The sequence below is a fragment of the Lissotriton vulgaris genome, chromosome 3_1 (assembly GCF_964263255.1).
Source record: "Lissotriton vulgaris chromosome 3_1, aLisVul1.2, whole genome shotgun sequence".
Classification (NCBI taxonomy): Eukaryota; Metazoa; Chordata; class Amphibia; order Caudata; family Salamandridae; genus Lissotriton; species Lissotriton vulgaris.
The window spans coordinates 1711028920-1711042327 of NC_141689.1; positions in this window are offsets into that span (position 1 = coordinate 1711028920).

Here is a 13408-nt window from a genome sequence, read left to right on the forward strand (position 1 = left end):
CTCATTGCTGTAAAGTCATGTGCTCTGTGTAGTATTCCAATGTAAGACATAGTAGAATGTTATTATGAAATTTTACTAGAATGTAAGTATGTAATGTTAGAATGTAGGGCTGTAATGAAGGGAACCTTGGGGAGTTTGTACACGGTGCTGGAGAAGACGGTTGCCTTGCTGTCTGCTCCTGTTGGTGGGTGTTTAAGGTGTCTTGTTTTCCTGCATTAAATCTACTTATCAGATCCACTGCTGTCTGCCTCTTCACTACATAAATGTAGCAACAAGCTGGATACGGTAAAAAGAAGGCAACACTCACCAATACTTCAAAGTTGCTTGGGTTGTCCTGAAGACCCGTTTTCGTCGTGTAGCTGTTTCCACTCATCCCAAGGTCGTCGGCCCATTGAACTATGTCATCCGACCTCTGGTAGGATTTATAATTTTAAAGTTTGCACTTCCTCTTCCTCTTCACTACTCTCTGGTCGCTGTACTACACGTGTGTAAGTAGTGTTAGTATGCGTTTAGACTAACCAATGCATCATGGTCCTAGGGAGCGCGACCTCTCAGGTGCAGCTCATACAATGTCACGGGGTGTGCATCTGCAGGACATTTATGTTTGCTATTAGAGGGCGGGTGCATGGCTTCCACCTTGTGATAGCAAATCCTTGTTTGACTTTTGAAGCGAGAGGAGGAAAACCTTGTATCGCTTTATTAGAGCGGACCTGGATGGTAAAAATGGGCGGAAAAAAAGCGGGGTCTCACTTGTTCATTTAAATTAGGCTCCTGGTGGGTAATGTTCCGTGGCTTATCCTATTATTATATTGCGGAGTCTCTGTAGAACTGGGGATCTTAATGTTACATGTATATTAGGCACAGAATGGGACAGAGACATTTTGTAGCCTAGGGGATTGCCACCTTCTTGGGTATTGTTTACTAATTGGTCGGGGGGCTTCAAGGCCAATTGAAGTCCGGGAATCGCCACCCTCTGGATCTTTACCTAAATATGCAGGGAGGGCCTCTGCAGTCCCTGAAGTCGCTTTGGTCCTGTGGTTCTGTAATCTCACGGACATTTCTCATATGGTATTATATAGTGATACACGCATAGAAAGAACCCTTGCAGTTGTAGAATTACGCAGGCTTCATTTATGTAATAGTTTATATTTGGTAGGTGCACCGAAAATTTACAAATGTTTTGTCTCATAACTTCCTATAAACAGACGATTTTCACAGTAAAGTATAGACACGTGTTGTCAGAAAGAAAAGATATATACACTCAGTTATTTATTGGAAAAAATATAACCTTTAATAAAACAGAAATAAATGGAAACATAAGTTTATTTGAACAAACAACAGTATAAAATAAAATACGTGAGTTGGACTCCTGTGGAAGCAGTGTTTAAAACCTGCCAGACAAAAATGAAACATAAGTATGTGTGCCATGTGGAAGAGGTAAAGAAAGGTAGTCCGAATGAAAGGATGGTAGTGAGAATGGGAGGGAGAGGAAGTGGGTGGAAGGGACAGGGGGAGGGAGAGTCAAAAGAACAGAGGGAGGAGGAGACAGGGTGTTGGCCTCCTGTACCCAGTCCTCAGTGTTTGCTCTCCCGTCACCCGTTTGTCTAGGACACTCGGGTTCACGAAAAAGAGTGTGGTCCAGAAAGTCCTTAAAATGAAACATATGAATGAGGCCAGAGATTACATTATTAGCTACATGAAAATTGCTTGCATGCACCTGTGCACCCAGGGTGCTACACCCCAGCCCCTTCCCCCACACTGTGCTCAATTGAAGGTCCTGCGCACAGAGGCTTCACTGCTCACCTGCCACCATCGGTTTCTCCAACAATGTGTTGGTGCAAGCTCCGAGTCCGGAGGTTGTTTGTATGGTAGGGGAGCAGGTCTCTGATCTGGGGTGGTGACTTGATACCATAATGGAAGGTGTCAGAATGCCCAGGGTGGCATTGCGGGGTCCATCAATTCAGTGTCTGAAAAGGGAGAAATATTTTAATTGTGGAAACATCTGGAGGTAAATGAAGGTTTACTTTAAGCTTAATAGAAAACAGCAGTTGAGTGCATCCTTCGTTTTTGAAGTACGATCTACCAACTGTTAGTGGTAATCGTGGTTCCAAGAGGAGTTGGAGTGCACGAGAATACACAAGGTTAAATAATAATATGTTATACAAAGGTTCACATAGAATGGAACCGAGCACATCGTAAAAGCATAATGTGAACCTATATTGACGTGGTGGAAGTCTGTGTGGATGTACACTTAGTAATGAGCTCACAATAGTGCCCTAAAGGCAACGCCACATGTCTACAGGGCAGTGCGGCCCGCTGGCTTAGGCCTAGAGTATGGTGCAGCAGGTCCTTAAAAGGAGCCTGAGATGTGACTGAGTGAGGTCAGAGATCACATCATTATGCACGGCAACATCGCTTGTTCGCAACTGCGGACCCATGCTGATGCACCCCACCACACCCCTCTCACAGCACCGCGCTCAACACGTGTCTGTAGGGCAGCGCTATCCGGTGGCTCAGCCCTGCAGTATGTTCCAGCAGGTCCTTAAAATGAGACAGAGGTGTGACTGAATGAGGTCAGAGATCACATCATTACGCATGGGAACATCACTTATTCGCACGTGCTCACTCAGGCTGATGCACCCCACCCCTCAAGCAGCCCCGTGCTCAACAACACGTGTCTGTAGGGTAGCACTGCCCGCTGACTCCAGCCTACAGTAAGGTCCAGCCAGTTCTTGAAATGAGACATCACTTGTTTGCACCAGAGGACCCAGACTGATGAACCCCTCCCCTCACTCAGCACCGCACTCAACACATGTCTGTAGGGCAGTGCTGCCTATTGGCTCAGGCCTACAGTTCGGTGCAGCAGGTCTTTAAAATGAGACTAAATCAAGTCAGAGATCATATCATTACACATGGCAACATCGCTTGTTCGCACCTGCGCAGCCAGGCTGATGCACGTCACCCCTCCTGCAGCACCATGCTCAATTTGAGCCCCTGTGCAACCAGGCCCCACTGCTCATCTGCTCTCATTGTCGTGTGTGCAAACACTACGGGCAGCAGTGCTCACAATTCAGAATGAGTGTTGATTCCAGGATGGTGTACACCTCATGGATTCCTTTGGAAACATGACGCCAGTAGGGTTCACAATTGATGTCCAGTTTTGATTGCCAGGATGGTGTACAGCTCATGAATCCCTTGTTTTTATTGCGCATTGTGATATGCGAGGTGGATGCGGCCATGTCATCTGAGGCAGTGTGGAAGAACTGGGGTATGTGGAGTTGTCGTTATCCTATTTATACATACCCAAATTGGGCTGGGCTTGCGTATGCCAGGCCAGCGCAGGAATGTGAATAATTATTCTGGGGACCTGGCTGGCCAGGAAGTGTACTTATGTGTGTTTCCTTTGTAGTTTTGACGTCGCAGTATGCACAACCTACATTAATGTGGCATGTGTCTGGAGTGCAGCAACTATCGCCAATGACATGCAGTTCGAAAAGATTGAATGGCGAACATCACATGTCGTTGTCAAGGTTGTGGATAGCTGCAGACAAGCATGTCAATGGTGTGCGGTATTATTGAAAGTGTTGCTATCACGAAGCGCACACATGTGAATGTGCTCTGATGGAGGGAGGATCAGCAGTGAGGCTACATCATACACAGTGACAACGTTCAGTACAGTCAAGCAATGCATGTCAAACCTGAATCTGAAAGTCTCATATATGACACACTACTATACTGGTAAAACCTGACAACAGAGCGTACAGCAAAATAAATCTACACATTGCTGTTTACTGTTTGTCACATGTGAGTGTAACGAGGTGACCGGGACAGTACCTAACTCTGAGGGCGGAGGCAGAGAAGTATCCTGGTGGTCAGTAAATGATGAAGATGTCGTTAATCCTTCTTCACAGGACGATTCCTTTTCCTGGCACAGCACGTCGCAAGAAATACAACGCGGCCCCTTTAACTGGACCACGGAACAGGAAGCCGGGACTGCCCATCGTGACGTGGCCTTCGCTGCATTGGTTAAAGCCCCGGAACTCTGGAGATCGGGGTGTGACGTCACCGACTGGGAAGTAGGGGCGGGAGAAGCCGAGGAAAACGCCACGCCAGGACGAGAAGCAGACGAGGTATTCTCCACGCCAGGACGAGAAGTAGACGAGGTATTCTCCACGCCAGGACAAGAAGCAGACGAGGATACCGCCGCTCCAGGACGAGAAGCCGACGAGGACGGAAGCAGAGAGGCCCTGACTGAAGCAGACGTGCCAGGAGGCCAACGAGACCGCGCAGCGCCGTGCCACACGCCCGCGGGAGGTGTGTGGCTACGACAGGTACGGGAGAGAGTCTCGAACTGGGTGGGAAGGAGGGGGCCGTTGCCTGCGGTAAAAAGCCCTACAAAACCCTAGAACCCCGCACTTCCTTTTTCCCTGATAATACCCTCCCTCACTTTTATGCACGTACATTCGGAATTACATTAATACGCACTTGAAGGTGTCCCTCACTCCCTTGGTACCCTTGGCAGTAACGTGGAGGACGTGACAGTAAATTGGTCCTTTTTCTCTCTTTTGTTTCCGGGGACAACCACTGAGAGAGGCCTCTCTGAAGGAAACGCTATCCTGACACCAGAAGTAGGAGAGGAAGGAATACCCCTCGACAGTCAGCACCACGGATCCTGCCGATTTTGCAAGAGAAAGACTAACCTTACGTAAAAAGAAACTGTATGTTAAAATAAAACCCTCCTTACCAAGACATAGTGTCCAGACCATTCCTGACCCGCCGTTACAAGTGGTGTCAGAAGTGGGATTGCCAGACCCCCACCAGCAGACCCTGATGGATCAAGTCATTAAACATTTAATCGAAGGACAGGACAAATTGGAATGGGCCATAAAAAATCAGATCTCTGTAGCCGACGCAGACAGAGAACTATTCAAGACCGCTCTTACCGCCCAGATAGAAGGTCTACAGAAGGTAGCCCAAACCCCAGTAGTGGGAGGCGAGCGTAGGGCCGGAAGTCCCCATCCTTCCGGAGTATCGCTACAAAAATATGTTCCTGGGGAGGACCCTGATGCCTTCCTCTCAAACTTTGAGAGAGCTGCTCAAGCGTGTGGATGGCCCCCAGAGAAATGGCCATTTTTTTTAGCTCCTTTGTTGACTGGGGAAGCTCAGGCCGCTTACCAGGTGGCAAATCATGCTGGAAATACACCTTATGGAACAATTAAGGGAGTTATCTTGGATCACCTGGGATTAGATCCCGAGGCCTATCGGGTCCGCTTTAGAAAGGAAAGAGGAGTAGCAGGGGAAAATCCCAAAACCTTGTATCTAAGACTAAAAATGGCGGCCGAAAAATGGTTACAGCCCGGCCAAAGAAGCAAAGAGGACGTTATGGACAGCATAGTCTTAGAACAATTCATGGAGGCGTTGCCTTACGGAACTCAAAGGTGGCTACGCCAACACTCTGGATTAACGGTGGCCCAAGCGATTGAAATGGCTACCAATTATGCACGAGCTCAACCCAGAACTTTTGCTTGGGACTCTGAGAAAAACAGCAAACTGGCGGTAAACCTGAGAAGTGAAAAAAAGAAACAGGAGATACCCCCTCCTGCCAGACCAAAACCGTTGAGGCTGGATAACGTTCCCTTTAAAGGACCCCAATGTTTTGACTGTGGGGAGTGGGGACACATCGCTCGGATGTGTCCAAAGAAAAAACCGACAGAGGAGCCCATGGAGGTCGGCTACATTCCCCGAGCTGTCATGTACTCAGCAGAAATGGGTCCCTCCTTCTATGTACGTATTAGGATCAACAACACCAATATAAGGGGGTTGCTAGACTCAGGGTGCCGGCAATCAGTAATACAAGAGAAATTGGTTCAACCTACCCAGATTATACCTAATGAGAAAGTGCACATAAGATGCGTGCACGGTGATGTACGTCCTTATCCGGTAGCGCGGTTGGTCATAGAACCCCAGAATAGACCCCCGGTGAAAGTCAAAGTAGGGGTCATATCCACACTGCCTGAAGATATCATTCTGGGCGTTGATAACCCCGACTTTATGACTCTATTCCAAGATAAATTGTCAGCACAGCGACAGACAGCTACCGCGTACCTGGTAAAGGAACCTTGGGTTATGGATAGAAATTTCCGCTTTGCCCAGGCCAATGATTCCACCCTACTGAATGCTTGGGAAGCAGCCCACGCTGCTCAAACTCTCCCTTCCCCAACATATCCCAGATTCATAATCCAAAAGGATTTATTGTACAGAGAAGGGAAGGCAGGGGATGACCTTCAGTTGGTAGTGCCATCTGCCTTTCGTGAACAGATACTTTATTATGCTCATTCACATCTTACAGCAGGGCATTCGGGGGCAGAGAAAACCACCCAGAACATCGTACGACATTTTTTTTGGCCAGGACTTTACAAGGAGGCGGAAATGTTTTGCAAGAAATGTGCAATCTGCCAAAAAAAGAACTTGACACGACCTCAAGCTGTCCCAATGCAACCTATGCCACTCATGGGAAAACCGTTTGAAAGGGTGGGGATGGACCTTATCGGTCCATTACCTCGCACTACCAGCGGGCATACATATGCTCTGGTCATAGTTGATTATCATACTAGGTTTCCTGAAGCATTTGCATTAAAAGCTCCTACCACCAAGAATATAGCGGACAAAATGGTTGAGTTGTTCGCGAGAGTAGGATTCCCAAAAGAAATCCTTACCGATCAAGGGACCCCATTTGTTTCAAAACTAATGAGGGAAGTGTGTAAACTGTTGGATGTCCACCAAATTAAAACCTCAGCTTATCATCCTCAGACGGATGGCCTCGTGGAGAGGTATAACCGTTCATTGAAAACCACTTTGAAGAAAATGCTTTCCGTAGAAAACAAGGATTGGGACAAACTTCTACCACTAGCCCTGTATGTATTAAGGGCACAAGTGCAGAGTAGTTTAGGATGTTCATCCTTTGAGTTGTTATACGGAAGGCAACCCAGGTCTCTATTAGAGATAACCAAAGAGGCTTGGGAACAGGAAGGCTTGGAGGAACAAAGATCTCTCCTAGACTATACGCAGCAACTGCAGTCTAAACTGGGGAAACTCAGGGATTTGGCCTATTCCCATGCAGAACAGAAACAACAAAAACAAAAATTCTACTACGACAAAGGGAAAAAGTGGCGCACGCTTGACAAGGGAGATTGGGTGTTGGTGTTGCTACCCTCTTCCACTCAGAAGTTTAAAAGCGAGTGGTTAGGACCCTACCCCGTAATTGATACGATAGGTCGAACCACCTACAGGGTCCGACTGTCTCCCTCTAGAACCCAAACCTTTCACATAAACCTGCTTAAAAAATGGATCGGTCCTCCTCCTAAAGCAGCCCATTTTGGTCTACCAGTTTGCGAGTCCCCAAGTACTTTAGACCAGTTGCCCATCAATCCAGAACTAACGAAAATAGAAACGGAGGGGTTGTTACAGACTCTCAGACCCTTTTCCTCCATATTTTCGGACACCCCTGGCCTAACTCACCTGACAGAACACCATATTCAGACAGTGGAGGGAAAGGTAGTCAAGCAGCGACCTTATAGAATTCCGGCCGCTAGGAGAGAGGATGTACGAAAAGAAGTCAAAGAAATGCTTAAGTTGGGAGTCATCAGGCCCTCTCATAGCGATTGGTCATCCCCCATAGTTATGATACCAAAACCTGATGGGTCCACTCGTTTTTGTATGGATTTTAGGGCTCTGAATGCCATATCGGCCTTTGATGCCTATCCTATACCAAGAGTGGACGAGCTAGTAGAAAGGATTGGAGAAGCAAAATTTATAACTACACTGGACCTTACAAAAGGTTACTGGCAGGTGCCACTGAGAGAGGAGGACAGGAAAAAAACAGCCTTCTCTACTGCGGAAGGGCTCTACGAATTCAATGTACTACCCTTTGGATTACACGGAGCACCTGCCACCTTTCAAAGGCTAATGAACCGAGTCCTCTCTGATCTGAACCAGTATTGTTCCGTCTATCTAGACGACATTGTAATATTCAGTAAGACATGGAAGGAACATTTGGGACATGTTCATAACGTCCTACAAGCTCTTGATAAGGCAGGGTTGCATGTTAACGCAAAAAAATCACGAGCAGCCTTTCCCAAGGTGAGGTACCTAGGATTTCTACTCGGTGAGGGTGTCATAGCTCCCCAAGAAGAGAAAATCAAGGCGATTAAGCAGACCCCCTTTCCATCCTCCAAAAGGGATTTGAGAGGATTCTTAGGCCTTATAGGCTACTACAGACGCTTCATTGAGAACTTTGCTGCTAAAGCCAGTCCCTTGACAGACCTCCTTAGTAAAGCGTCCAAGCCTTCACAGCTGTTACGACCATCAGAGGAGGCTAGGGAGGCGTTTGAGGCCCTCAAAGAGGCGATCACTTCCAATCCCGTGTTGATACCTCCTGACTTCACCAAAGAGTTCTCCCTAGCTACTGATGCCTCTGAGGTGGGGATTGGTGCTGTGCTGTCCCAAGAAGGGGAAGACGGTATCGAACACCCGGTGTTATTCCTAAGTCGCAAGCTGCACCCCAGGGAGCGGAAATACCCTACTATTGAACGGGAATGCTTGGCTATTAGGTGGGCCGTGGATAAACTAAGGTATTATCTGGAAGGTCGTCCCTTTGTACTCTATACAGACCATGCGCCATTACAATGGATGCAGCGGAATTTGTCCCTCAATCCTAGGGTTCTCAGGTGGTCCTTGTTTTTGCAGCCCTTCTCTTTTGTAATCAGACACCGCAAGGGGAGGGACAATGCTAACGCTGACTTTTTGTCTAGATCGCCCCTTCTCCCCGATCGGGAGAATCCAGGGGGGGAGGTGTGTAACGAGGTGACCGGGACAGTACCTAACTCTGAGGGCGGAGGCAGAGAAGTATCCTGGTGGTCAGTAAATGATGAAGATGTCGTTAATCCTTCTTCACAGGACGATTCCTTTTCCTGGCACAGCACGTCGCAAGAAATACAACGCGGCCCCTTTAACTGGACCACGGAACAGGAAGCCGGGACTGCCCATCGTGACGTGGCCTTCGCTGCATTGGTTAAAGCCCCGGAACTCTGGAGATCGGGGTGTGACGTCACCGACTGGGAAGTAGGGGCGGGAGAAGCCGAGGAAAACGCCACGCCAGGACGAGAAGCAGACGAGGTATTCTCCACGCCAGGACGAGAAGTAGACGAGGTATTCTCCACGCCAGGACGAGAAGCAGACGAGGATACCGCCGCTCCAGGACGAGAAGCCGACGAGGACGGAAGCAGAGAGGCCCTGACTGAAGCAGACGTGCCAGGAGGCCAACGAGACCGCGCAGCGCCGTGCCACACGCCCGCGGGAGGTGTGTGGCTACGACAGGTACGGGAGAGAGTCTCGAACTGGGTGGGAAGGAGGGGGCCGTTGCCTGCGGTAAAAAGCCCTACAAAACCCTAGAACCCCGCACTTCCTTTTTCCCTGATAATACCCTCCCTCACTTTTATGCACGTACATTCGGAATTACATTAATACGCACTTGAAGGTGTCCCTCACTCCCTTGGTACCCTTGGCAGTAACGTGGAGGACGTGACAGTAAATTGGTCCTTTTTCTCTCTTTTGTTTCCGGGGACAACCACTGAGAGAGGCCTCTCTGAAGGAAACGCTATCCTGACACCAGAAGTAGGAGAGGAAGGAATACCCCTCGACAGTCAGCACCACGGATCCTGCCGATTTTGCAAGAGAAAGACTAACCTTACGTAAAAAGAAACTGTATGTTAAAATAAAACCCTCCTTACCAAGACATAGTGTCCAGACCATTCCTGACCCGCCGTTACAAGTGGTGTCAGAAGTGGGATTGCCAGACCCCCACCAGCAGACCCTGATGGATCAAGTCATTAAACATTTAATCGAAGGACAGGACAAATTGGAATGGGCCATAAAAAATCAGATCTCTGTAGCCGACGCAGACAGAGAACTATTCAAGACCGCTCTTACCGCCCAGATAGAAGGTCTACAGAAGGTAGCCCAAACCCCAGTAGTGGGAGGCGAGCGTAGGGCCGGAAGTCCCCATCCTTCCGGAGTATCGCTACAAAAATATGTTCCTGGGGAGGACCCTGATGCCTTCCTCTCAAACTTTGAGAGAGCTGCTCAAGCGTGTGGATGGCCCCCAGAGAAATGGCCATTTTTTTTAGCTCCTTTGTTGACTGGGGAAGCTCAGGCCGCTTACCAGGTGGCAAATCATGCTGGAAATACACCTTATGGAACAATTAAGGGAGTTATCTTGGATCACCTGGGATTAGATCCCGAGGCCTATCGGGTCCGCTTTAGAAAGGAAAGAGGAGTAGCAGGGGAAAATCCCAAAACCTTGTATCTAAGACTAAAAATGGCGGCCGAAAAATGGTTACAGCCCGGCCAAAGAAGCAAAGAGGACGTTATGGACAGCATAGTCTTAGAACAATTCATGGAGGCGTTGCCTTACGGAACTCAAAGGTGGCTACGCCAACACTCTGGATTAACGGTGGCCCAAGCGATTGAAATGGCTACCAATTATGCACGAGCTCAACCCAGAACTTTTGCTTGGGACTCTGAGAAAAACAGCAAACTGGCGGTAAACCTGAGAAGTGAAAAAAAGAAACAGGAGATACCCCCTCCTGCCAGACCAAAACCGTTGAGGCTGGATAACGTTCCCTTTAAAGGACCCCAATGTTTTGACTGTGGGGAGTGGGGACACATCGCTCGGATGTGTCCAAAGAAAAAACCGACAGAGGAGCCCATGGAGGTCGGCTACATTCCCCGAGCTGTCATGTACTCAGCAGAAATGGGTCCCTCCTTCTATGTACGTATTAGGATCAACAACACCAATATAAGGGGGTTGCTAGACTCAGGGTGCCGGCAATCAGTAATACAAGAGAAATTGGTTCAACCTACCCAGATTATACCTAATGAGAAAGTGCACATAAGATGCGTGCACGGTGATGTACGTCCTTATCCGGTAGCGCGGTTGGTCATAGAACCCCAGAATAGACCCCCGGTGAAAGTCAAAGTAGGGGTCATATCCACACTGCCTGAAGATATCATTCTGGGCGTTGATAACCCCGACTTTATGACTCTATTCCAAGATAAATTGTCAGCACAGCGACAGACAGCTACCGCGTACCTGGTAAAGGAACCTTGGGTTATGGATAGAAATTTCCGCTTTGCCCAGGCCAATGATTCCACCCTACTGAATGCTTGGGAAGCAGCCCACGCTGCTCAAACTCTCCCTTCCCCAACATATCCCAGATTCATAATCCAAAAGGATTTATTGTACAGAGAAGGGAAGGCAGGGGATGACCTTCAGTTGGTAGTGCCATCTGCCTTTCGTGAACAGATACTTTATTATGCTCATTCACATCTTACAGCAGGGCATTCGGGGGCAGAGAAAACCACCCAGAACATCGTACGACATTTTTTTTGGCCAGGACTTTACAAGGAGGCGGAAATGTTTTGCAAGAAATGTGCAATCTGCCAAAAAAAGAACTTGACACGACCTCAAGCTGTCCCAATGCAACCTATGCCACTCATGGGAAAACCGTTTGAAAGGGTGGGGATGGACCTTATCGGTCCATTACCTCGCACTACCAGCGGGCATACATATGCTCTGGTCATAGTTGATTATCATACTAGGTTTCCTGAAGCATTTGCATTAAAAGCTCCTACCACCAAGAATATAGCGGACAAAATGGTTGAGTTGTTCGCGAGAGTAGGATTCCCAAAAGAAATCCTTACCGATCAAGGGACCCCATTTGTTTCAAAACTAATGAGGGAAGTGTGTAAACTGTTGGATGTCCACCAAATTAAAACCTCAGCTTATCATCCTCAGACGGATGGCCTCGTGGAGAGGTATAACCGTTCATTGAAAACCACTTTGAAGAAAATGCTTTCCGTAGAAAACAAGGATTGGGACAAACTTCTACCACTAGCCCTGTATGTATTAAGGGCACAAGTGCAGAGTAGTTTAGGATGTTCATCCTTTGAGTTGTTATACGGAAGGCAACCCAGGTCTCTATTAGAGATAACCAAAGAGGCTTGGGAACAGGAAGGCTTGGAGGAACAAAGATCTCTCCTAGACTATACGCAGCAACTGCAGTCTAAACTGGGGAAACTCAGGGATTTGGCCTATTCCCATGCAGAACAGAAACAACAAAAACAAAAATTCTACTACGACAAAGGGAAAAAGTGGCGCACGCTTGACAAGGGAGATTGGGTGTTGGTGTTGCTACCCTCTTCCACTCAGAAGTTTAAAAGCGAGTGGTTAGGACCCTACCCCGTAATTGATACGATAGGTCGAACCACCTACAGGGTCCGACTGTCTCCCTCTAGAACCCAAACCTTTCACATAAACCTGCTTAAAAAATGGATCGGTCCTCCTCCTAAAGCAGCCCATTTTGGTCTACCAGTTTGCGAGTCCCCAAGTACTTTAGACCAGTTGCCCATCAATCCAGAACTAACGAAAATAGAAACGGAGGGGTTGTTACAGACTCTCAGACCCTTTTCCTCCATATTTTCGGACACCCCTGGCCTAACTCACCTGACAGAACACCATATTCAGACAGTGGAGGGAAAGGTAGTCAAGCAGCGACCTTATAGAATTCCGGCCGCTAGGAGAGAGGATGTACGAAAAGAAGTCAAAGAAATGCTTAAGTTGGGAGTCATCAGGCCCTCTCATAGCGATTGGTCATCCCCCATAGTTATGATACCAAAACCTGATGGGTCCACTCGTTTTTGTATGGATTTTAGGGCTCTGAATGCCATATCGGCCTTTGATGCCTATCCTATACCAAGAGTGGACGAGCTAGTAGAAAGGATTGGAGAAGCAAAATTTATAACTACACTGGACCTTACAAAAGGTTACTGGCAGGTGCCACTGAGAGAGGAGGACAGGAAAAAAACAGCCTTCTCTACTGCGGAAGGGCTCTACGAATTCAATGTACTACCCTTTGGATTACACGGAGCACCTGCCACCTTTCAAAGGCTAATGAACCGAGTCCTCTCTGATCTGAACCAGTATTGTTCCGTCTATCTAGACGACATTGTAATATTCAGTAAGACATGGAAGGAACATTTGGGACATGTTCATAACGTCCTACAAGCTCTTGATAAGGCAGGGTTGCATGTTAACGCAAAAAAATCACGAGCAGCCTTTCCCAAGGTGAGGTACCTAGGATTTCTACTCGGTGAGGGTGTCATAGCTCCCCAAGAAGAGAAAATCAAGGCGATTAAGCAGACCCCCTTTCCATCCTCCAAAAGGGATTTGAGAGGATTCTTAGGCCTTATAGGCTACTACAGACGCTTCATTGAGAACTTTGCTGCTAAAGCCAGTCCCTTGACAGACCTCCTTAGTAAAGCGTCCAAGCCTTCACAGCTGTTACGACCA